General features: G+C 38.7%; 1 protein-coding gene across 2 annotated transcripts in view; it reads left to right on the plus strand.

Annotated features, from left to right (window-relative positions):
• The window catches only part of KHDRBS2 (KH RNA binding domain containing, signal transduction associated 2), a 500563-nt gene that overhangs the window by 454149 nt on the left and 22517 nt on the right, over nt 1-23897 (plus strand). The gene's annotated exons all lie outside the window — the stretch shown is intronic.

The following is a 23897-nucleotide window of genomic DNA, read 5'->3' on the forward strand; positions in this document are numbered from 1 at the left end:
GATCATTTGTGTACATATCCCTTAAATTCCTCAATCATTTACAAACAATATGACTATTACTTACTTGTCCAGAATCCTTGAGCCTGATCCATCCCTGTGTGCTTTCTGTATCTATCGAGACTTTCATGAGTTATGTGTTGAATAGATGATTGTTGAACATGTGAATGTCAGCCCCAATGTAAACCTACACTATGAAAATTCAAAAAAGAGCTTCATGTCTCAAAGAGAATACACTATTCAGAATTGTATGTATCGTATTTACTGACAAAATATTTATGTGTTTTGAGATATGTTAGTGCTAAACAAGAAGGTTAAAGAAAGCAGGTCATGAATTTCGTTGTAATGATACTAATATTCTATAGTATAAGTATAAAATAACTTTCTATATTATAATAAGTATAAGTTATCTATTTTCATCAAAACATATTTTCAATATTAGCATAGTATATGGCACACTAGAGGTTCTTAATAAAGATTTGTTGAATAAAATGAAAATGCATTAATGAATGTATGAAATTAACACTATAATCTCAGAGAACTGTGGAAAAATTCTTAAATATAATACCAATTTGCGATAAAAATGGATAAGCACTGAGACATTTTATTACATAATGTATTTAATATCTACTTTTAGATTATTTCTATTGATCCAACTATGCCAGCAAAAGGTAAGATGAACAGTGCAGTTAAATAAGCATTTATTATTATATAACTACTAGGGGCCCGGTGCACGAAATTCGTGCACGGGGGGGGGGGGAGGTGTCCCTCAGCCCAGCCTGCCCCCTCTCACATACTGGGAGCCCTCAGGGGATGTCCTATTGACGGCTTAGGCCCGCTCCCAGCTCCCCTTGGGGAGCGGGCCTAAGCCGCAGTCTGGCCTCCCTTTGTGGGAGGTGACCGGGCTGATCAGGGGAAGGCACCAGCCCCATCACCCCGCTGCTGCAGCTACTGCCAGTCACCACAGCCAGCAAGGTTTTTTCATCAGCACGGACTCCAGTCCCGTCACCATGAAAAAATGACAACTTTTTTTAGGCATTTTCAAGATGGGTCTTTCATATAATAATAATTTCTTTATTATTTTTTTATCCTCACCTGAGGACATGTTTCCATTGATTTTAGAGAATGTGAAAGAGAAAGGGAAAGACAGAGAGAAACATCAAAATGAGAGGAATACTTTGATTGGTTGCCACCTGCATGAGCCCTGACCTGGGCCCTGGCCAGGGAGGAGCCTGCAACCTAGGTACATGCCCTTGATCAGAATTGAACCCAGACCCTGCCATTGGCAGGCCAAGGCTCTATCCACTGAACCAAACCGGCTAGGGCAGGATATGACATTTCTTAGCCCTCCAGCAGCGGACCTTTGTTTTTTTCAGCAGGAGTGTGGTAAAAAACCCTAGATCACTGATTTGGATTCTTATTACCCAAGTTACTAAGAATATTACCAGTGGCATACAGGGAGCTTAACCAATGAGCGGTCAGAAAAGGTGCTTCCTCTGTAGTTCACACCAATCTGTGGCTTGGCACCCCACCCACCCCGCCCCAGGCTTGACGCCTCTGGCCCAGGATTCAGGCCTGGGCAGGGGACCCCCAGCCCCCTCCGATTGCTGGCTCTGCCCCCCGCCCAGGCCTGATGCCTCGGCCAGAGGAGTTGACCCTCATCACCCTCCGATCCCCGGATCGGCCCTTTGCCCAGGCCTGAGGCCTCCGGCAGAGGTGTCAGGCCTGGGCAGGGGACCCCCAGCTCCCACCATCCCTGGCTCTGCACCTGCTACCCACGATCTCTGGCACCACCCCTGCCCAGACCTAAGGCCTCTGGTGGAGGCATTAGTCCTGGGCAGGAGACCCCCAGCTCCCCGGGATCTCCTTCTCTGCCCCGGCCTAGACCTAATGCCTCTGGCCAAGGCGTTAGGTCTATGCAGGGGACCCCGAGCTCCCCGGATTGCAGATTCCACCCCTGCCCAGGCCTAACGTCTTTGACCAAGGCTTTAGGCCTGAGCAAGGGACCCCTAGCTCCCCGGACTGCCGGGAGAGCCGGTTGGGGGTGTGACTGCAGGCGGATGCCGCAGCTGCCCCGCAAGCCCTGGTCAGCCAGCGGGAATGCGGGTCGGGGGCGTCCGCCTGCACTCACATCCCAACCCGCTCTCGGGGGTTGGTGGCGTGACTGCAGGCGGACGCTGCAGCCGCCCCAATAGCCCGAGTCTGCTGGCCAAAGCCAGTCGGGGGCGACCGCATGCACTCACGCCCCCAACCCACTCTCGCGGGTTGGGGGCGTGACTGCAGGCGGACGCCGCAGCTGCCCTGCAAGCCCGGGTCTGCAGGCGGGAGCGGGTCGGGGACGTCCTCCCGCACTCACGCCCCAACCCTCGCGGGTTGGGGCATGAGTGCGGGCGGACACCACAGCCGCCCCGCCAGCCCTGGTCTGCCAGCGGGAGAGCCGGTTGGGGTCTTGGCCAGTGGGGGACAGCTGCGGTCACGCCCCGCCAGCCCTGGCTTGGGTCGCCCGCCATCCAGGTCACAGATAGCAGGCCTGGATGGCGGAGGGGCAGGCAGGATGGCGCTGTCCCATCCTGCCTGCAGTATGCAAATTAGCTGCCATCTTTGTTGGCGGTTAACTGCCATCTTAGTTGGCAGTTAATTTGCATATCACCGTGATTAGCCAATGGGAAGGGTAGCGGTCATACACCAATTACCATGTTTCTCTTTTATTAGATAGGATGTGTGCCAGAAAGTATACTCACCATACAGTATACTTCTTTAAAAATGTTTAAATACATTTTAATATCTGCCCCTAATATTTTGTTTGAGGAGTCATTTGTAAGCTGTGTATATATATTTAAATAAATATAAGTAAAACTACTATAGGATAGTCAACTATTAAGAATTAAAATGTAAGAGAAAGCAAATTTTCTACAGGGATTGTTTTCAAATTGTAGCTCATTAATTGGACTTTAAAAGGTATGATTTGGATTTATGGAGGAACATGAAGTTTCTAAAGAATTGGAATAAAGAGGACTACATGAGGTTAAAGTTTCTCCATCATTTACAAGCAATATGACTATTATTTTAGTATTGTCATGGTCAAAATCAAAAGAAAAGCTAATTTAGAATCTTGAAGGTAAGACAATAGATTATGAGTGACTTAACAGAACTGAAAGACAAAAATCCTTAAAGAAAATGGTCTTTAATTGACTAGTCAGCACAGGTGAATACAGAATTTGCGGAGATTATGAAGTAGAATCTGGCAGGTGCCTAAATGGAATAATTATATCATATTTAATAAAGTCTAAGGGAAGTTCATAAGGTATGTGCACTACAAAGGTTCACCTGGAGTTCACCTGGAGAAACTATAACAATTTTAATTAATCTCCACTTTTCTTGTAAGGTGTCTTTAGTTCTGGAAAATTTCAAATGGAACAGAAAAGGAATTTCACTAAAGATTCCTAAGAGGTAGCTCAACTAAATGACAGGAAGGACTGGTCTCTAACCATCATTTCCTCTTGCTCTGTGTCTATGAGAGGAAAAAGTAAGGAAATAGATTGATGAGTTTATTATACAAGCTTCAAATTGCAGGACTAGAATTGCAGTTTCCAGGGGAACTCAATTACTTGAAGTCTTTGCCTCAAGACAAGTTACATCCTGTGATTTACACCTTTAATTGGACCGAATATTAAATTCTATTCATGTTCTGATACCCCATTTTTAATGTACTCTTCAAAGTTATTAACGTTTTTCAAAGATCTATCTTCTAAAATTATGCAAATTCACAAGGTTTTACAACCACTTGGTTTTTCTCAATGCCCATATTTTAAGCAAGAATCTATACTAAACCAAATCATAGATGTAGAAAAGAATAACTTTCATGTACAGAACTGATAAACAAATACTAATAATGTAAACTAATGTCAAAAGATCAATTCTGACCTAACAGTAATTTAAATTGAATGTTAAATGTTGATCATTTATAATTCTCCAATATAAATTTTTTAACTACAGGTTGATGATGTAATAAGCAAAATATCATAATGAAAGTGTTTACTTTCCTTGAAGCATGAATCAGGTGAGATACTCACACAACCTAGGAAGGGAATCATCTTTTCTATAGTTTAAAAAAGGAAGGTGCCAAGAGTGCAAAGATACATCTCTCTCTGATATCCTAGTATAAGACAGAAGTTCCCAAATTTTCAAAAATGAAGATCCTTTTTGTTTATATATATATATGTGTGTGTGTGTGTGTAATTGATTTCAGAGAGGAAGGAAGAGGGAGAGATAGAAACATCAATGATGAGAGGGAATCATTAGTTGGCTGCCTCCTGCACGCCCCCGACTGGGGATCGAGCCTACAACCCAGGCATGTACCCTTGACCGGAAACGAACCTGGGACCTTTCAGTCCTCAGGCTGACACTCTATCCACTGAGCCAAACCGGCTAGGGCTGAAGACCCTTTTTGAATATCTGTCTACACACTAGGGCCTACACAGCAAGAGGGGAAATGAGACTTTTAAATGAGGATAATCTGGAGAGAGTTTAGTAAGACTATTTTCAGTGGCAGAGTATAGTGGAACCACAGGAACAGTGTATTCCTCTGGGGCTAGTTTCCCTGGGACAAGGTGTTTGCCACCAAAACTAGGAGTGAAAGGCAGACACAGAAAGCTGTGAGAGAGGTGTCCTGTCAGGAGATTCAGAATGGCAGCCGTGGCCATCCCACAAGTAGGACACTCCAGGGAGTCAATACCCAGACCTCACTCAACTCTCCTTTGTCTCCTCCCATTGCTCCCATTGGCTGAACTCATTCAGAGGCAGAGGACAAGAGAAGAGTAGACATGGGGAGGTAGATGGAAGAGATCCAGCCCAACATCCAAAGTTTTTATCACACCCCCAGCAACTAGTCATGGACATATTAGTCTCAGTTGCCTGAAGATATAAATCATGACATGAACTTGCTATGGAATCAGCAATGCTTTGAAATGAATTTGTGTCTTATTAATGAGAAAGTATCCATCTACTAAAAAAAAGTCAGAATATACAGTGAGCAAATGGGCTCTTGGATCCTCTGGCACAACTTCTTAGCCTTTGAGGGTCAGATCTCACACAACAGGAACCACTGCTTTGTTGCTCAGAGGCTAGTTGGCACTAATGATTCACAATAACTAACGTTAGCTTTGTGCTAGTTGCTATGCTAATTATTTAGGCACTCTATGTCATTTAATCCTTGCAACAACACCTAAAACAGAGAAAAAATGAAGCTTAAACAATATTAAGCAACTTTCCCAAGTTCAAGTAGTAAAGTTTGGATTCAGAATCATATCTGCTGACTCCAGAGGCCTCAGATATAAAGACTAATAAGTAGCGTTTGAAATCTAAGTCAATTCATTGGTGTAACAGGTTTCTGTTATGCACCTGAACATACCAGAGAGAATATGCATTTAATATACTAAGAATGTAACAAGTTATTTGCATGCTTTGCAAAAGGCTCTTACTAAAGTGCATCTATGAAAAAAAATGAAATTATCTTACATTAATTATTGTTTTTAGGCTATAAGTTTAATGCGACACTAAGAATTTACAGAACCCTTTGGATGAAAACTTAAGTGTAAGTCACTGCAGTTACCCAATCTATAATAATAAAAGTGTAATATGTTAATTAGACTGGACAGCTGAACGACCCTCCGGACGTCCTTCCGGATGACCTTCCAGATGAAGCCAGGCCTGCGAGGACCGAGGGCAGCTGCTGTGGCTGCGAGAGCTGAGCTCCTTGCACAAATTTTGTGCATCAGGCCCCTAGTAATTTAATAAAAGTTACAGTATTAAGTATATAACAGCTTGTCCTACTCATTTAAGTGGAACTACTTGGTATAAAGTGATTCACTCTCATTTTGTAATTCAATTCTCTTAAGTCTCAAACTATCATCAAAAATGAGATTGAATTTACAGATGGTTATTGAATTTGAGATATTTCCCACAGTTACTCTACAAGTTAGCTGTATTTCCGTGCCAAATACAGACCTCTGTATGCATAAAAACAGTGGACCTGGTATTGTTTAAAATTATCTCAACAGAATGAGAATCTAGCTCTGGATACACACTATATTTGTGGTGGTGGTTCTCATCTGACATTTTTTTTAGGCATATAAGATAACTGGTGTTAGTTTCAGGAAAGGAACTATATTTCCTCAAATTACTCATTATGTATTCATTGTATTTGATTTTTTAACTAATTTATGGTTAATTTTGATAACGAAACTACATGCCTTAATAGTTACTTTCATATTTAAAATTTAATATTACAGTACTTTTTATAAGACTAATGAGAAGGGTTAGAAAAACCATTTTTGAATGACAAGTCTCCCAAGAGAACTTAAGGAAGTGTCCCAGTTAGTAGTGAAACCTGCTTAATCATTAATCAAGATCAGGACATGTCAGCATATCAGTCATTTCTCCTCAGCAGATTAGTTTAGAACTGGAGCTACCTCTCAACAAGTAACAGGACGGTATTGGGCAAAACACTGGCCAGATGTTTCATATTCAGAATTGTTTGTGTTTTAGAAAGGCAACACCATACATATACTATATATTACATATTACCTACAGTAGCATCTGGACCAAAAATATATATTAATATAATTGTATTGAAATATAACAATAAATACACTAAGCAGATGTACATAGCTATAAATAGCTTCTGATCACTTCAGATCAGAGTTTTGTTGCCTTATGATTTCAAACACCCAACTAAAGAAAACAATTTTGGTTTCGAGCTTTTGGACTTTGCATCCAAATATAAGTAATAGTAGACTTATATTATATAAAATTCAGTTAGATTTGAGTTATAGATGATGTGTGAAAGAAGCAAGAGAGATGTTTGAAGGGCTAGGCCAGGAACACTTGGCCAATACTCAAGGTAGTAAGTGTTTAATAGTAATAGCTACAATGCAGAGTAGTTATATGCAGATACCTACATTATCAAATTAAGTGACTAGTTTTATCCTCATGTTACAAATAAAGAAACTAGGACTCAAAATGTTTACCTGGCCCAGGACTTTATAGCTTACTAGGTAAAAGGTAAAAGCTTTGAACTGATTCCTGTCCTGTGCCAAAAACTGGACTCTTTGTACTAATACCATATTGCTTCCCAAACACTTTATTTTTTTTAACACTTCAGTTTATTAGGCAACTCTTAAGTTCAAAGGCTGTTAAATCGCATTGTTTACCCATATCTTCAGAAAAAAATCACTTCTGTAATGGTAAACAACCTGCTTCCCTATTTATAATGGTCTGGCCCTCTAGCAACTTCAGCGAGAAATTATAGCTAATTTGCCTACAAACGTCAGGTGGTCATTGTAATCTGGCCACTCAGTGTATATATCACTAATCCACTTTGTGAAACTACACATAATACATCTAGCTTTCTTCCACATACCAGCCTTTCTTTATGAAGATTATGTCCCTCAATCATTACCCACTCAGTGTTTGAGAGTGCATTCTTGGCTATAATTCTTCACCTTCCTGTGCCTTGACTTTTCAGTCCCTCCCAAGAATGAGGCAGGAGATGTTTTTCCTGACTCCTCATAGCATGTGCCTTGCTTTAGCTATATAGAACACTGCCACCTCTAAGCCTATACGTGGAGAAGGCTATGTGTGTTCCCACTCGCCCTCTTTCCAGAGAAGAGCTTCCCCAGGTAGCTGCTGGCAAACCCTTAGTCTGGGCTCCAGAATGAACACATCAGAGGGGCCAGGCGCAGCTCCAGCCATAGCTTAGAACAGAAACCCCAACAAGCCCAGCCTAGATCAGGGAACCTCCAGCCAAACCAAAACACATGACCTAAACAATTATTGTTATACAATCTAATATTCTGTGATTGTTTGTATCAGTAACAAACCAGTAACCAGGATGAAGGTCCAGATAGACATGATTTTCCTCAACTTTTCTTGATATATTGTGACCCCTATTTCACCATATACTAGTACCCTGATTACTCTCTTCTACAACCATTTCAGTTGTCCAAGTGTCCATCTTAAGTTGTGGCAGAGTGACCTTGAGGAACATTATATCAGCAGAGAGCTGACTGGTGCACAGAAATGACATGGTTATATTTTGTGCTTCTTGCTTTAAAGCCCTTCAAATCATCTGACCATGTGGTTTTCTCTAAGTGGCTATGTAACATTATTGAGTTTTATTGGATTTGTTTTCAACTAAAAACCTAGGTTCTTTCTAAATGAACTGCTGTCAAGCCAGTTCTAACATCATCCTGCATCTTTGCAATTGATTTTTTTTTTAACCTAAACGCAGAAATGTACATTTATCTCTATGACAGTTCACCATTTTGTTTAGACCTTCTGTTGTTAATTTGGAGCTATGATTTGGAATACTAATTTATTTTTATTGACCTCATAGAGAAAGGGAGATGTAGAGAGATATAGAAGCATCACTGATGAGAGAGAATCACTGATCAGCTGCCTCCCGCACGCTCCCTACTGGGGTTCAAGCCTGCACCCCAGGCATGTGCCTTGACCAGGAATCAAACTGTGACCTCCTGGTTCATAGGTCGGTGCTCAACCACTGAGGAACACTGGCTGGGATAGAATACTAGTTTTTAAAACCAGAACATTAGTTATAATTCTTAACATATCTTGTATTTATCAAGTACTTTTCAAAAAAAAATTTTAAACAGAGAGTAAACTTCAGTAGCAACATTTAAATTGACATTGGCCACTAATTAAAATTCTCTAAGAACAGCTGAAAACATAGACACAAATAAGCATGGCTGTACTGTCAGGCAGCTTACACATCATTCACAAAGAAATCATGTATTTTAAAACGACTTATTTATTCAAAAAGCATTTGTTCAATGTCACTGTTCTGGACCTATGTATTCAAATCAAGTATCAAATGGCCCAGACACTGGTTTATTCACAAGTAGTGTAGTGTGTTTGTTTTACAAAGTATGGTCTTGGATTTCTGCATTAGAAACAAGGCAAATAAAATTGCATATTTCTGGGCCCCTGCTGGTGTCAGCTAACTCAGAAGCTACAGACTAGGGCTCAGGAATCCCCATTTTTGGCACAGTGTCCATATGATGCTTATGCACACTAGATATTTAGAACCACAGTGCTAGAGGAAAAGACAGACTAAAAAATGTACTGGTAGAATGTGATCTGTTCTACATGAAGATGTGAGCAAGATATTACAGAAGGCAGGGGGGCAGGAATGTCATCTTGCCTGGGAGGTTGAGTAGTGTTAAGAAGCTGACCATTGAGCTGGATCCCAGGAAGATGATGAATGACTTTCAAAGTGAAGAAGTGCCTGGAGTTCCATCTAGATAGAAGAATAACTATGGTCAGAGGTATGAGGTTATGAAAGGATTTGTGACCACAGGAGGGACAACACTGAGCCAGGATGGGGGATACAGTAACAGGGAGAGATAGAGGAGAGACTGGATAGGTTTTTAGAGCATAGAAAAGGGACTTATGTGTCGTATGAAGGAGTTACCACTCACAGTCTGAGGATTTGAGAAGAAGGAGACAATAAAATGCATAAATAGCCTAGCTGGCATGGCTCAGTGGTTGAGTGTCGAACTATGAACCAGGAGGTCAGGGTTTGATTCCTGGTCAGGGCACATGTCCGGGTGGTGGGCTCAATCCACAGTGTGGGGTGTTCAGGAGGCAGTGGATCAATGATTCTCTCTCATCATTGATGTTTCTATCACTCCCTTCCTCTCAGAAATTAATAAAAAATATATTTTAGAAAATACATAAGTACAATTCAGTTCAAAGCATGGCACAATGGCAGTGCATGACAGAGCCTCACCTGACGTAAGGTATTTGCTGAAAGTTTCTGGATGAATGTGGCCTGTTTCTTCACATAAAGAAAAAAACTTGTGAAACACAGTAATTATTTTCAATTGGTATCATCTTTCCCCAAACTCTATTTGATTTATTTAAACTTCCAAAATCTGGTGCATGAAAAATATTTTTTAATAAGAGGTTATTCTGGAACATTATGCAACACAGGTGAGATTCCATTTGTGATTTGAGTAGAGAATATAAATCACCATTAACACATAGCCATAGTGCAATTCACACCAATGAATTCAGTCTCAAAGTCAACTAGATTAAAGTATTAAAGTAATTAGAAATTATGTTTATGTTTACAGTACTGAAATATCACTGATACTTACGAATTATGATTCAGACAAAGAAATATGGCTATACAATTAAAATTATGTCCATATCAAACTAAGGTTCAATAGCTTCTGTGTATTTGTACCAAAGGCATGTAACAGTTCATTTAACACCTGTACCAGTGAGACTAATTAATCAGCCAGTTGAAGGTCATATTTATAGAAAAAAATTGCTATGTTTAAATGATAATTCCACATAATAAAACAGAAGATTAATGCTTTTGTTATGATTGCTCACCCCTCACTTATGTAATAAAGGGTCAAAGTAAGCAAAAAATACAAGCTGAATTAGAAAAAAATGATTAAAGAGTGTCTATAAAAAGAGACCAGACCATTTGCTGAAATGTATGTGCAGTGTTGAATTGAAAAAACAAAAGCTTATCTAAATGTATTTCTCATTTGGAGCATTAGGCCGATTTCTCAAAACATCCATTTTCTGTAAAGGAGATCATTGCAAAGCTGATCATAATTCTATCCTTGATGCCTTATATAGATCATCTATCTTGATCTTTAATCTATGAGCAGAACAAATATGTCACTTCCCTCATGAATAATCAGCCTATATTTCATCCTGTGAACATTAAATTCCATCAACTGAAACTTAAGAGGGCATGTATGGTAATGTCATGTTTCAGAATCTTTCAAGAAGATGAAATCTCTATCAGCACTGCCACCTTTATGAATATGAAAAACAGGAGTTTGATGTCTATGCCTTCATTGATTGGACAACCACCCATTATTAATATTTATTGAGTGCCTGCTATGTACCAGGCAGTTATCATGGAGCTGTCACAGGTTATCTCATTAATACTTGAGGTAGATATCATTATTGCTATATTAAAGGTGATGAAACTGGAGTTCACAGAGATTAAATGATTTGTCCAAAATGACACACTCAATAAAAATAGCAGCTCTGAATTTAAGTTCAAATACCTTTTTTGCTGTATTCTGTTTACTGTTTTTGGAAGAAATACTGATTTACCTCCAATGGATCAGAGACTGGAGACCTTACTATTGTTCTCCATTCAAAACTGTGGACTTTGTCTTTCTTACAATGAGTTCTGTCTCATAATGAATATTTAAGTGAGAGAGATTTATATTTTTGACTTTCTCAAATGAACTAGCCAGAAAGATTATTGCAGTGAGTTATTGTGTTATCTATCTACCTATATATACATCACCTATCTATCCATGTATCTATCTATTGATCTATGTATGCTTAATGTACTGCATATAGCTTACTAGTTCATTTTGAGTACACAAATTTATATTTGTTCAAAAATGTGGCTGCTTTATATCCATATATCACTATTGGTTGAATGAAATAAATAATTCAACAAGAAATTTCAAAATTATTTTTAAACTATGTATGCAATCATGATGGAATTTTAAAGATACATTAGAAATACAGAATCTAAAGCATTGATCTTTGCCTTTGTTAGAACTCTGAAAACCACTGATATTAGAGCATGAAAAAGGGCATTTGCAATTTAGTTGACACACATACACAAAAAGAACATATTTTACTTAATATTGTTGAATACACACAAATTATCAAAAATTTTAATTTTTAAATAAAAATATTTTAAGAGAGTGTCCTTTCTTTGTGTCTATTTTGATTATTTTTGTACCAGAAATGTATAAAACTTATGAAGAAGAATTTAAGGGTTTAATATGTTTTATTTTCATACCAAGTTTTTATTTACTAACAAAATGCATGCAATGATAGTGAATTTTCAACAAATCAAATGATCAATATTAATCTATTCATACTTCCTTGCAACACTGATATTTATTATTTAATATATCTCAATAATATATTATTAGTAAATTGATTATATAAATAATCAAAAGTCTCCCAACAAAGAAAAGTCCATGACCAGATGGCTTCACTGGTGAATTCCACCAAAATTTCAAAGAAAACTTAGTAACAATTCTCAAACTCTTCCAAAAAATAAAAGGTTGAAATTCTTCCAAACTCGTTATATAAGGCCAGTATTATCCTGATACCAAAACCAGTATCCCTATTGAACATAGGTGCAAAAAGTCCTCAACAAAACATTAGCAAATTGATTTCAACAATACATTAAAAGGTTCACACACCATGGTAAAGTAGAATTTGTTCCAGGGATACATGGATGGTTCAACATCTGCAAATCAGTCAGTGTGATATAACATATTAATAAAATTAAAAATAAAAATTAGATGATAATCTCAATAGATGAAGAAAAGCATTTGAAAAAATTCAACATCCTTTTATGACAAATCTCTCAAAAAATGGGCCTAGTACCTCAATACAATTAAGGCAATATGTGGCAAGCCCCAGCCAACATTATACTCAATGGAAAGAAGGTGAAAGCCTTTCCTCTAAGATCAGGAACAAGACAAGGTGGCCCACTCCGACCACTTTTATTTAACATAGTATAGGACATCCAGCCAGAGCAGTTAGGCAAGAAAAACAAAGAGCATCTAAATTGGAAAGAAAGAAGTAAATCTGTCACTATTTGCAGATGAAACAATATTATATATAGAAAACCCTAAAACTTCATCAAAAAACTATTAGAACTAATAAAATCAGTAAAGCTCCAGGATATAAAATCAATATGCAAAAATCTGTTTTATTTTTATACCACTACTAATGAACTACCAGAAAAAGAAATAAAGAAAACAATCCCATTCACAGTTACATCAAAAAGAATAAAATATCTAGGAATAAACTTAAGGAGGTGAATATTTGCATATTAAAAAACTACAAGACATTAATGAAAAATTGTAGAAGACACAAAGGGAAAGATAGTCCATGCTCATGGATCAGAAGAATCAATCAATATTGTTAAAATGCCCATATTACCCAAAACAGTCTACAGATTCAGTGCTATCTCTATCAAATTTCAATGGTATTTTTCAAAGAAATAGGACAAATAAACTTAAATTTTGTATGGGATCACAAAGAAACAATAGTCAACGCATTCTCAAGAATGAAGAACAGAGCTGAAGGCATTACACTCTCTGATTTCAAACAATTTTGTGTGCTTGGGATGGGCCCTTGTTCTTGATGGTAGCTGAATTTTTCTGAGGAGGAGGATAGCATGTAAATATACCATAGAGGAGGGCTCATAGCTCATCTAATCTTTCTAATCCCAATTAGTCCAAGATCATATTGACTTTAAAGAAATTATTCCCCATATTTTTGTCTGGTATTATGCAGATAACATTGAAAATGATGTTTGAATACATGTAATGGACTAGATGAATAAATTGTCCATGTGATGGTGTTTGGGAATTTTTATTGAATTTATTGAGATGATATTTGTTAATAAAATTATATAGGTTTCTGGTATACAATTCTATAATATATCATCTGTATATTGCATTGTCACCCAAAGTCAAGTTTCCTTCCATCATCATTGATCCCCCCATTTACACTCTTCTACCTCCCCTCATCCCCCTTTTCCTCTGATAATCACCATACTGTTGGCTGTGCCTATGAGGTGTTTTTTATCTTCTTTCACATTTTCAACCCAGCTCCTCATCCCCCCTCCCTTCTGACAGCTATCAGTCCATTCTCTTCATCTATGAGTCTGTTTCTATTTTGTTTTGTTTTGTTTATTGGATTCCACATATAAGTGAAATCATATATTCAAGGTATTTGTCTTTCCCTTGCTTGGCTTATTTCATATAGCATAATACTCTCCAAGTCCACCCATGCTGCCATAAAGGAAACCATCAACAAAATGAAAAGACAACCCATTGAATGGCAGAACATATTCAGCAATGATATATCTGCTAAGGGGTTGATATTAAAAATTTATAAAGAACTTATACAATTCAACACCAAAAAAATTCTAATTTTAAAAATGTTCACGTGAATTCTGCCATCAGCTACATCAAGGTTCAAATATGAGATTCACCACAGAAGGGCTGCATAGCTTGGGACATGTGACAATGAGTTAAACATAGATTTCCTCTCCTGAACCTTGTCTAATACCAACTCAAAAATTATAGGGATGATTAAATAGGATAAGTTATGTAAAGCTCCTAGCAGTGTTTGGCCTGTGTTAAGTGCTGGAAATGAAATTGATATATGTTTTCATGGTTATTACAACTATTATTGCTTCTGTGAGGGGAAAGGAAGGAGAAGAATTTTAAAGAGACAAGTAATTTAATTTCTTGTTTAAAGCCCCTTCACATTTAAAAGTTTCAATTCTAAAAATCAGGTAATAGAAGGGGTGAAGGAATAGGAAAGAAGGTTTAAGTCAACAAGGAAATAACATTTAATTTAATAGCAAATATTTAATTCACTGCAGATGTTAATAAAACACTAGCAAAAAAAAAATTAAGCAAATCGTGTTTCTTTATTATTCATTCATTTGAGTTTGGGCCTTCAAAATATCAAACTTAATTTATATATTACTCTCAATAGCCACCAAATCTTCCAAAATGCTTTTTTGAACTACCAACTGAAGTTAACCGGAATTATCCTCTTTTTTGTTCTTGTATTTTAATTTCTGCAAAGATGTTAGGGGAGGGACATTTAGCAGTTCAAACTGCAGATCCTAAATGAAGCAGCTAATGAAATGTAATAATTATGATTTATGTTCACAAATAATTTAAGCAAATAGGCAAATTTTCTCACATGTTTTAATTTAACAAAAAAGTCCATACTCATGGATACAGAGGAAATGGAGATGTAAAAACACAAGGGAGGGAGCAATTATGAAGAGACATATTCATTCTGCAGGCATATGCTTATCCAGTCATTTATTCAGTAAATATTTGTTGAGCACCTATTATCTGCTTGAAGTTCTGGCAGGTGCCGATGATACAGTAACAGAAAAGAAAGATACCACCACCAGAGGGGCTTGTTTTAAGGCAAAATATAATCATGTCTGTCCCCTTCTTCAATACTTTCTAGTCTTCAATGCCTCTTAAGAGAAAAGACTCCTCACCAGGACTGAGACAAGGTCCTTTGAGATGTAGCCCCTGTCTCCTTCTCAAGATACAAGGTTGAGCTTCTCTCATTTAAACTAATCCCCTGGCTATGCTGGAGGACTAGTTGCCATTGCCATGCCTTTTCCTGCTTCTGAACACTTCCTGTAAATCTTCACTCCATTTACCTGGGAAGTTAATTCCTCCTCCATTCAGGTTTTCATCATTTGGTGAATGAAATAGTAGTAGTAGTAGTAGTAGTAATCTAAACTAATAAAAGACAAACATGCAAATTGACTGTACCTTCACTATGACTTAAGCCATACCCACCAGCCAATCAGAGCAACTATATGCAAATTAACCCAACCAAGATGGCGGCCGGCAGCCACGGAGCTGGAGCAAGCAGGAGGCTTGGTTGCCCCAATGATGGAGGAAGCCGAGCTTCCTGCCTGCTCTGAGCTCCACTCAAAGCAACAAAGTTTCAATTGTAGAAGGTAAATAAACCCCAGATACCTGCTTTCAGCCAGCCATAGCCACAGAGCTGGAGCAAGCAGGAGTGGGTTGCCCCTGGTGATGGAGGAAGCCAAGCCTGGCCTGGCCAGCTCTGAGCTCCACTCAAAGCTACAAAGCTTCAATTATAGAAGGCAAATAAATCCCAGAATAAAAAGAAAAAAGGAGAGGATGGGAGCTTTCATCGCCGGGGGGGGGGGGGGGGGCCTTGGCCAGCCTGAAAAAAGCCCTCAGCCCCTCACCCAGGCTGGCCAAACCTCCATGGGGTGAGGGTCCCCACTGGGGGGGCTTGACCAGCCTGAAAACAGCCATCAGCCCCTCACCCAGGCTGGCCAGGTACCCCAGTGGGGACCCCCACCCTGAAGAGGGTGTGACCAGCTGCAAACAGCCATCAGCCCCTCACCCAGGCTGGCCAGGGACCCCAGCGGGACCCCCACCCTGATCCGGGACACCCTTCAGGGCAAACCAGCCTGCCCCCACCCATGCACCAGGCCTCTATTCTATATGATAAAAGGGTAATATGCAAACTGATCCTAACAGTAGAACGACTGGGAATGACTGGTCACTATAACACACACTGACCACCAGGGAGCAGACGCTCAATGCAGGAGCTGCCTCCTGGTGGTCAGTGCACTCCCACAGGGGGAGCTCTGCTCAGCCACAAGCAAGGCTGACAGCTGCCAGTACAGCGGTGGTGGTGGGAGCCTCTCCCACCTTCTCAGCAGCACTAAGGATGTCCGACTGTAGCTTAGGCCTGCTCCCCGCTGGCAAGTGGACATCCCCTGAGGGCTCCCGGGCTGCCAGAGGGATGTCTGACTGCCAGCCTGGGCCTGATCCCCCAGGGAGCAGGCCTAAGCCAGCAGGTGGACATCCTTCAAGGGGTCCCAGACTACAAGAGGGCATAGGCCAGGCTGAGGGACGCCCCCGAGTGCACAAATTTTTGTGCAATGGGCCTCTAGTATAATAATAATAAAATCACTCATTATCACTTGTTTAAAGGCTTTTCTGATCGATTGTAATTTCCCTGAGGGCTTTTTTATTCCTGCCTATTTGGTTTTTCAATGTTTTACAAAACAATGCTAGGGTTTTTGTTTTGTGGGTATTACACCATTAATTTGTACAGTCGGGAATAAAGAAAGTGAAGATTAGTTGGGGGAGGTGAATGATGCGTGATATAGGTAGCCAGGGTCTGTGGGAAGCTAGAATTTGTTCTGGAAGGGACAGACAGAAGAAAATAATTTTGAAGAAATCATTCAAAAATAAAACTGCTCACAAATAGTTCCCATTTTTCAACATGACAATAAGGTTGATCCCATGTTGGTACACTTCACCCTTAGTGCTGGAAATAACAGGAGATGTCCCTCCAGGGAAGACCCAGAAATAACAGAATTAGCAGGTAACACGACCATAATGTGATGTGGAAGAAAGCAGTGGGGCCTTGAGCTATTTGATGAAGTCTCCCATTTCTCCATCCCAGAAATGTTTGTTTAATGTTCTGAATGACATTGAGGGAGGTTTGTGGTTGGTGGTGAGAAGTGATACACGTTCCTGTGTGTTGCTGTCATTATTTTACACACTAGATTTACAGCTTTGTAAGTAGCACTTATATGGAGCTTTAAGAAATTTAACAGAAAAATGTTATTATCATATAAAGGAACTAGCAATTTTCAATTTGAGGATGGAACCTGGGCTGAAAATGTATCTTTATTTGACAGGTATTTCTGGAAATGCAGTGTAAATTCACAACATAACAAGGTTTCAGCATCCATGCTTAAGAGAACAAATTTTAAGAACACCCTCTCTTAAGTGCTAAAAATAGTTAGATTGCTAAAAGTTTTTCATATTAATACTTTAATCAAGTCCCTTTATTCGTTCTTCTAAATTAGTATTTTGTGTTTCTTACTTTACTTCAATGCAAAAAATAATTAATGAATCTTTAGTTACAACTCAGCCTTATCTGGTCCTATTTTCATATACATAAATCTTTAGTGTAGTCAAGAGTCCGGGAAAGGCTGCAATGAAGGACAACATGGCACAAACCAAATGTATGGAAACTAGGAGTATAGAAACTTTAATCTTATGAGAGCCACACAAGCTATGGTGTAATTGTAACCTTAAATTATCTCTGAAAAAAGTTTATACTCTTCCAAGTAAACAGTTGAAATATTAAACAAAGTGTTGATTTTTTCAAAAAAAATTGCATCCTCTATTCTTTTCCCCACTATAGGAGTATAACTGGTTTGATTGTATAACACATCAAATAGAGCAGTGTTACCGTTTACATCACTGCCAGTATCTCTATTTGTAACAAATGGATGTCAAAATAGCTTCCTTTACAAGCTTGGTTAGTCTCACTGACTTCTGGGCAAGTCTGTCCCACCATCAGCATGGTTTCTCCTATTCACAGGAACATGAACACCTATTGCTAAAGTGTGAAGAACTATAGAAATATAAGTGCTATTGTGTCACAGGTAGGCTCACTAAGAACTTGCTTGCAAAAATAGTGGGATGATGGTGAAGATATTATTTGGCTTACTAGAAACCAAATTACACCCTATTTTTTTTTCTATTATGCTTATTTCCACTTAATTAGTTGCCTTAATAAACTAGCATAGTCTAGTTAGGGCAAATGCTCCTAAATAAATAAATAAATAAATACCTGAAAATTTTCATCTCTCATTTTTATCTGTTTTACATTTGACCATTAATAAATTAACCTGATATTTTTTTCTGATTCCGTTACTCCAGTTTTTCATTATTTTTTCCAAACGTTTATTAGTGTCTACGGTCTTGATATGAAAATGTCAAAATGTTTTGTAGAATTTTACCTGTAATAATTAGATGTTGTTTAATGTGTCAGTGCAGTTACGCTGTTATATGCTGATGATATATATCAATTCCTAGAGAAATCATGTCACCATAACTGCCAGAGTAAGTTTTAAATCACCAATAATTGTCATAATTTTATTTAACATTTCTATAATTGTAACTGTATTTCAAACCAAGAGAAGTAAAGAGCTCTCTGGGTTCCCCCTTGTTAAGTGGACTAATCCCATTCATATGGGCATTACCTTCATATATACTTACCTCCCAAAAGCCCCACCTCTTAATACCATCACCTTGGGAGTTGAGATGTCAACATACAAATTTGGGGAGACACAAAGATTCAGCCCAATGCTCCATGATTAACATAGACTTCCAAAGTCACTACAATCATTGGCATTTCCAGGCAGTTACATGAAGATTGAAAAGAAGTAGAGGACAAGGAATTTACTTTTATGCAAATCATGAAGAATTTGTACACCTCACTCTGCACATGGCCTCTCTCAAATGTAAGGAACACTAGAAAATGTAGTCTTGAGAAAGTCAGCCTCTTTTATTAAATAAGAAACAAATGGATTTTAGAGGGGAACAACTAGAAATCTACTATGGCCCAAACTCTAATCATGCAAACATGTATGAATACCCTTCTCATTAAACAAACAACCAAACAAAAAAAGATTCCTGCCTTCTATCCAACAGAGAAAATCCAAGCTCAGTTCAAATATATGCAACCAGCTCAAAATACAGAATCTCTGGAAAATATGCAGACCTCTACAATGGGTCTTGATGTGGTTTTTTGAAGTGTGGTGGCCTAAATAATAAGTTATATTTCCTTCCCTCTCCCCCTTACAAAATGCCCAATGTAAAGCGGTGGAAAAGGAACAGCAGAAACTTTTGGGGAAATACTGAAGGTTCCATAGGAAATAACAATTACAGAATATTGGCACACTGAGATTAAACAACACCTAAGCAACAGCATTGAAATGAGTTTTCTGATTAATGCATCTGGCAGCCTGGGTTCTCTTTTCTGAAATTTTTTCAAGATTTACTGGCAGGTTCTTCCTCATCGTAATGGATACATGGCCTTATCCTTGGCTGTATGTGAATCGGGTAAAGAAGAGCAATGTCCTCGGTGGGGACTTCACAGTTTTCGCAGCATGCTTCCTCTGGTGCATGTCAGGGGACCTGAGGATTGTTCTAGGGCTCATAGTCTAATGGCAAGATGCGAGGGCATCTCTGGGCAACACTCATTATTTATTGCTATTAGAAAGAGAAACCATTTACTTATCTAAGCCCCTTAAGCCCCACATTTCTAAACCCACTCCCATTTTAAATGATAAAATTAACACATAAATCAGGCAGAGATAACTTCCCTTAGTCACGTGCAATTCACTTTTGTTTCGTCTAGAAAAATGACTCATTCCTATTTGAGCATACACCTTTTGTAAACCTTCCTAAAAGTAGCAAGGGTTACTAACAGGATTTGTTCAGTTTTTCCCCCCATAGTGCAAAGTATACACAAGCTTATAGGCTTACGGCCAAGTTTTCTCTGGCAATGGCATTACAATCGCCATCAGCTTTCTGTTCTACAGTACTTTTTCCTTGCATTCTTAACCCTCTGATTAAGTTAACTCCTCATGTTTGGGGATTTTAATGGCAATTCCACACTTCTACATACTGATTTCAATATTCAACTAAATTGTTATAACAATGAGGTTTAATATTCAGTGAGGTAGGCAGTGGTTTAGACTAAGTTTGTTCCAGAGTGATCAGTTGCAGTGGTTCTCAACCTTCCTAATGCCGCGACCCTTTAATATAGTTCCTCATGTTGTGGTGACGCCCAGCCATAAAATTGTTTTCGTTGCTACTTCATAACTGTAATTTTGCTACTGTTATGAATCGTAAGGTAAGTATCTGATATGCTATATGTGTTTTCCGATGGTCGCGACCCACAGGTTGAGAACCGCTGAGATAGAGACAAGTTCCTCCTATATTTCATTCCATGACTTCCTTAGTCGTTCCCTTTATTTTCACGGTAGATGTTAGATCATCACTTTGAATGCATTCTACCAACTGAGGAGGTGATGGTGCACAAGTCCAAGATGAGGAGCTTGTTCTTAAATTAGAAATGGCCCCAAAGTTGCCCCCATCTCTCCTGTGCATATCCCATGACTTAGTCACAAGGGCACATCTACCTGCAAGGGTGGTTGGGGAGTGTATTTTTTGCCAATGTAAATTACTCTCCTATAGAAGAAATGGGGAGTAGTATTTGGATGAGCAAAGGTATTGATGCTGAGAGGGTTCATTGTGATTATTTTCCATGATTTTGCATTACCCATTACTTCACAAATATCTTACATGTTCCACTTTCCCCATTTTAGACTTCTGAGAGTTCACCTTCCCTCTTGGTGTGTATGTATAATGTATGATAGATAATAACTGTCACTATTCTTCTTTTACCCCCTCTCTTATCTTCATCAATTAAAGTTGGAATCTAGTGAGAAACATAGTAATGCTACATGGTAGTTTTGGGGGGCTACTGGTCTTCATATAACACACTTTGGGAAACATAATCAGGCTTTCTCATGGAAAAATTATTGATTGTGAGGAAGGCAGGGAGAAGCTTCTAACAATGCTCTCATTTTTCTCTTCACCCCTATAAATGAGAATGCTGCTTTTCAAAGCATGGTATTCTTAGGGCTGCCACTTCTTGATTATCCAGGGAATCAATGTAACAATTCTCAGGAATTTGCTACACGTTTATAAGTGTTCTCAATTGGGTTGCATCATTCTTATTAAGATAAGCATGTAGGGAAAATGGGGGATACTGTAATAGTGTCAACAATAAAATAAAAAAGATAAGTGTGGGAAAGAAGAGATAAACATCCAGCCACCAGCCAATGGCCTTAGGTTCCTACAATCTGAAACCATTAGGAAGATGGGAAGAAGACCATAGTGCCATACATTTTTCCTAGATAGTTTGCGTATAACTATCCCAGGCAAAGAAGGCTGGGCTAGGTAATCTTTGCATTAGCACTTGCCTTCCAGAAGATAAAAATGGCCAAACTTCTGTCTCTCTCTTCAATATATCGACTTTTCCTTTTTTGCTTCTCTTCACTTACTATCAATGAAATCTCAAGTTTCTAATAAAATGAGACCTATGAGATTGCCTTAGGGAAAGGACAGTGTCATAATTAGAGGCTTTTCTTCCTTCCTTCCCCCCTAACCCTTTGTCGTCTATCACCCACACTCAGCTCTTACATAATTTAGCTTTTGATATAAAGCCATTTCCTTGCTACACTTTTGTCTACTAAAAGGAAATTAGTAATCGTAAGGTAATTGATAAATTCATAAATAAGATTTAGGCAGAAGACTTTAAATGAAGGAACTTGAGGTTAAAATACAGTGTATCATAAATATTAATAGATCCCTAAGTAAATCAAAATATGCACTCACTATCCAAACACTAAGCTCAATTAAAATAACATCCACTTTTTGTATATTATTTTTAAAAAGTATAACTTGGGTACATTAGGCTACTCATGTAAATGGTGGCTAATCTTCCTCTGAGCAATAAGATGGATTATCCCATAAAGATTTATTGAGCAGCTACCATATGCCAGGCATTGTAGACCAATCATCCTGGAAACAATACAAGCAAGTAAACTAAGGAGAGAATAAATCCTATGCCAGGGAGCTGTTACATTCTACACGTGGGAAACAGCCAAATAAGGGAGTAAACAAAAGTGTGTTTGTTGGTTACATAATATGTACATTAGTGACTTGATAGATAGTAAGGTGAACAAAGCAAGGTAAGAATGGGTGGATGCTAGTTTAGATAGATTAGTGAGAGAAACCTCTTGCAAATGACATTTGAGTGGATTCTGAAAGAAGAAGAAAAGAGACAGCTGCATGTTTAGGAAAAGTGTGTTCAGGTGGTGGGAATAGCTAATGAAAAGGTGCTGAGACGGTAATGTGTTTGTTAAATTCAGGAACTCGCTAGGAGGCCAACCTGCCCTATGCAGAGTGAACCAAGGGGAAGTGGGACAGGTCTATGTGTGCAAAATAAGATTTTTACATTTTTCCTTAAAGGACTAGGGAAGCTATTTATGGGCTTTTAATAGAGAACTAATATGATCTAATTTACTTCTATGAGAATGACTTTGGCCCTGTGGATAAAGTGCCACCTGCGGACTGAAGGGTCCCAGGTTCGATTCCCATCAAGGGCACATTCCTGGGTTGCGGCCTTGGTCCCTGGTGGGGGGCATGCAGGAGGTAGCCTATCAATGGTTCCCTCTCATCATTGATGTTTCTATCTCTCTCACCCTCTCACTTCCTCTCTGAAATCAATAAAAATATATGAGGGGGAAAAAAGAATTCCTTTGACTGCTATGCAGAAAACTGAAACGGAGGAAGCAGGGCACAGAGACCAGTTATATTGTATTTGTTTATGTGAAAGTTGGTGAAAATAATCATAGTCATAGCTGTGGAGATGTTTAGAAATGTTTAAATTCTGGATATATTTTGCAAAAAGTGAAAGAATTTGCTGTTGGATTAGACATTAGATGTGAGAGAAAAGGAGAAGACTCCACAGCTTTCAGCAAGAATAACACTAATTAAGGTGTCATTTATAAAGATGGAAAGCATTCAAAAAGCACAAGTCTGAATGGGAAATAATATTTTTTAAAAAAATTTATTGATCTTAGAGATGAGAGAGAGAGAGAGAGAGAGAGAGAGAGAGAGAGAGAGAGAGAGAGAGACATCTATCAGTTGCCTCCGAAACATGTCCTAACAAGGAATTGAACCAACAACCTGGGCGTGTGCCCTGACCAGAATTGAACCCACCACCTTTTGATGATGCTGAGCCACACCAGCCAGGGAAATTTTTTATATTTGGATGTGTTAAGTTTGACATCCAAATGGAAATATGCGGAAGGCAACTGGATATATGAGACCAGAGTGGAGGGGAGGTGCTAAAGCTGGACATATAATTTGGAAATCATCAGAGTAGAGATGGTTTAAAGCCATAGGAACAGATAAGATTGCCTAGGGAGTATCAAAAGCAAAACAATCCTAATAACTGAGCTCCAGTAGTCTTCAGGATTAAGTGGCTGGGAAATAGAGAGTACCAGTAGAGAAGAATGAGGAAATGGAGTGAGCTAAGAAGATCCAAGAGAGAACATCTCAGTAGCAATTGAAGTGTTTGAAGGAGCAGAAAATGATCAATTGTGTTAAATGTGCTAACACAAAATGAGGAGCAAGTCTTGACCATTGGATTTGAAACTGGCAAGATATTGGCAAAAGCTGTTTCAGTGGAGAAAATAGCCTGACTGGAATGTCTTCAAAAGCATGTGAAAGGAGAGGCAGTGAAAAAGAGTGAATGAAGTCACATCTTTTCAAGCAGTTTTGATATAAAGAGAAAAAGATAATCACTAGAAGGAGATCTCGGGGTGAAGG

This window comes from Myotis myotis, unplaced genomic scaffold, assembly GCF_014108235.1.
Source record: "Myotis myotis isolate mMyoMyo1 unplaced genomic scaffold, mMyoMyo1.p scaffold_m19_p_7, whole genome shotgun sequence".
NCBI classification, from domain to species: Eukaryota; Metazoa; Chordata; class Mammalia; order Chiroptera; family Vespertilionidae; genus Myotis; species Myotis myotis.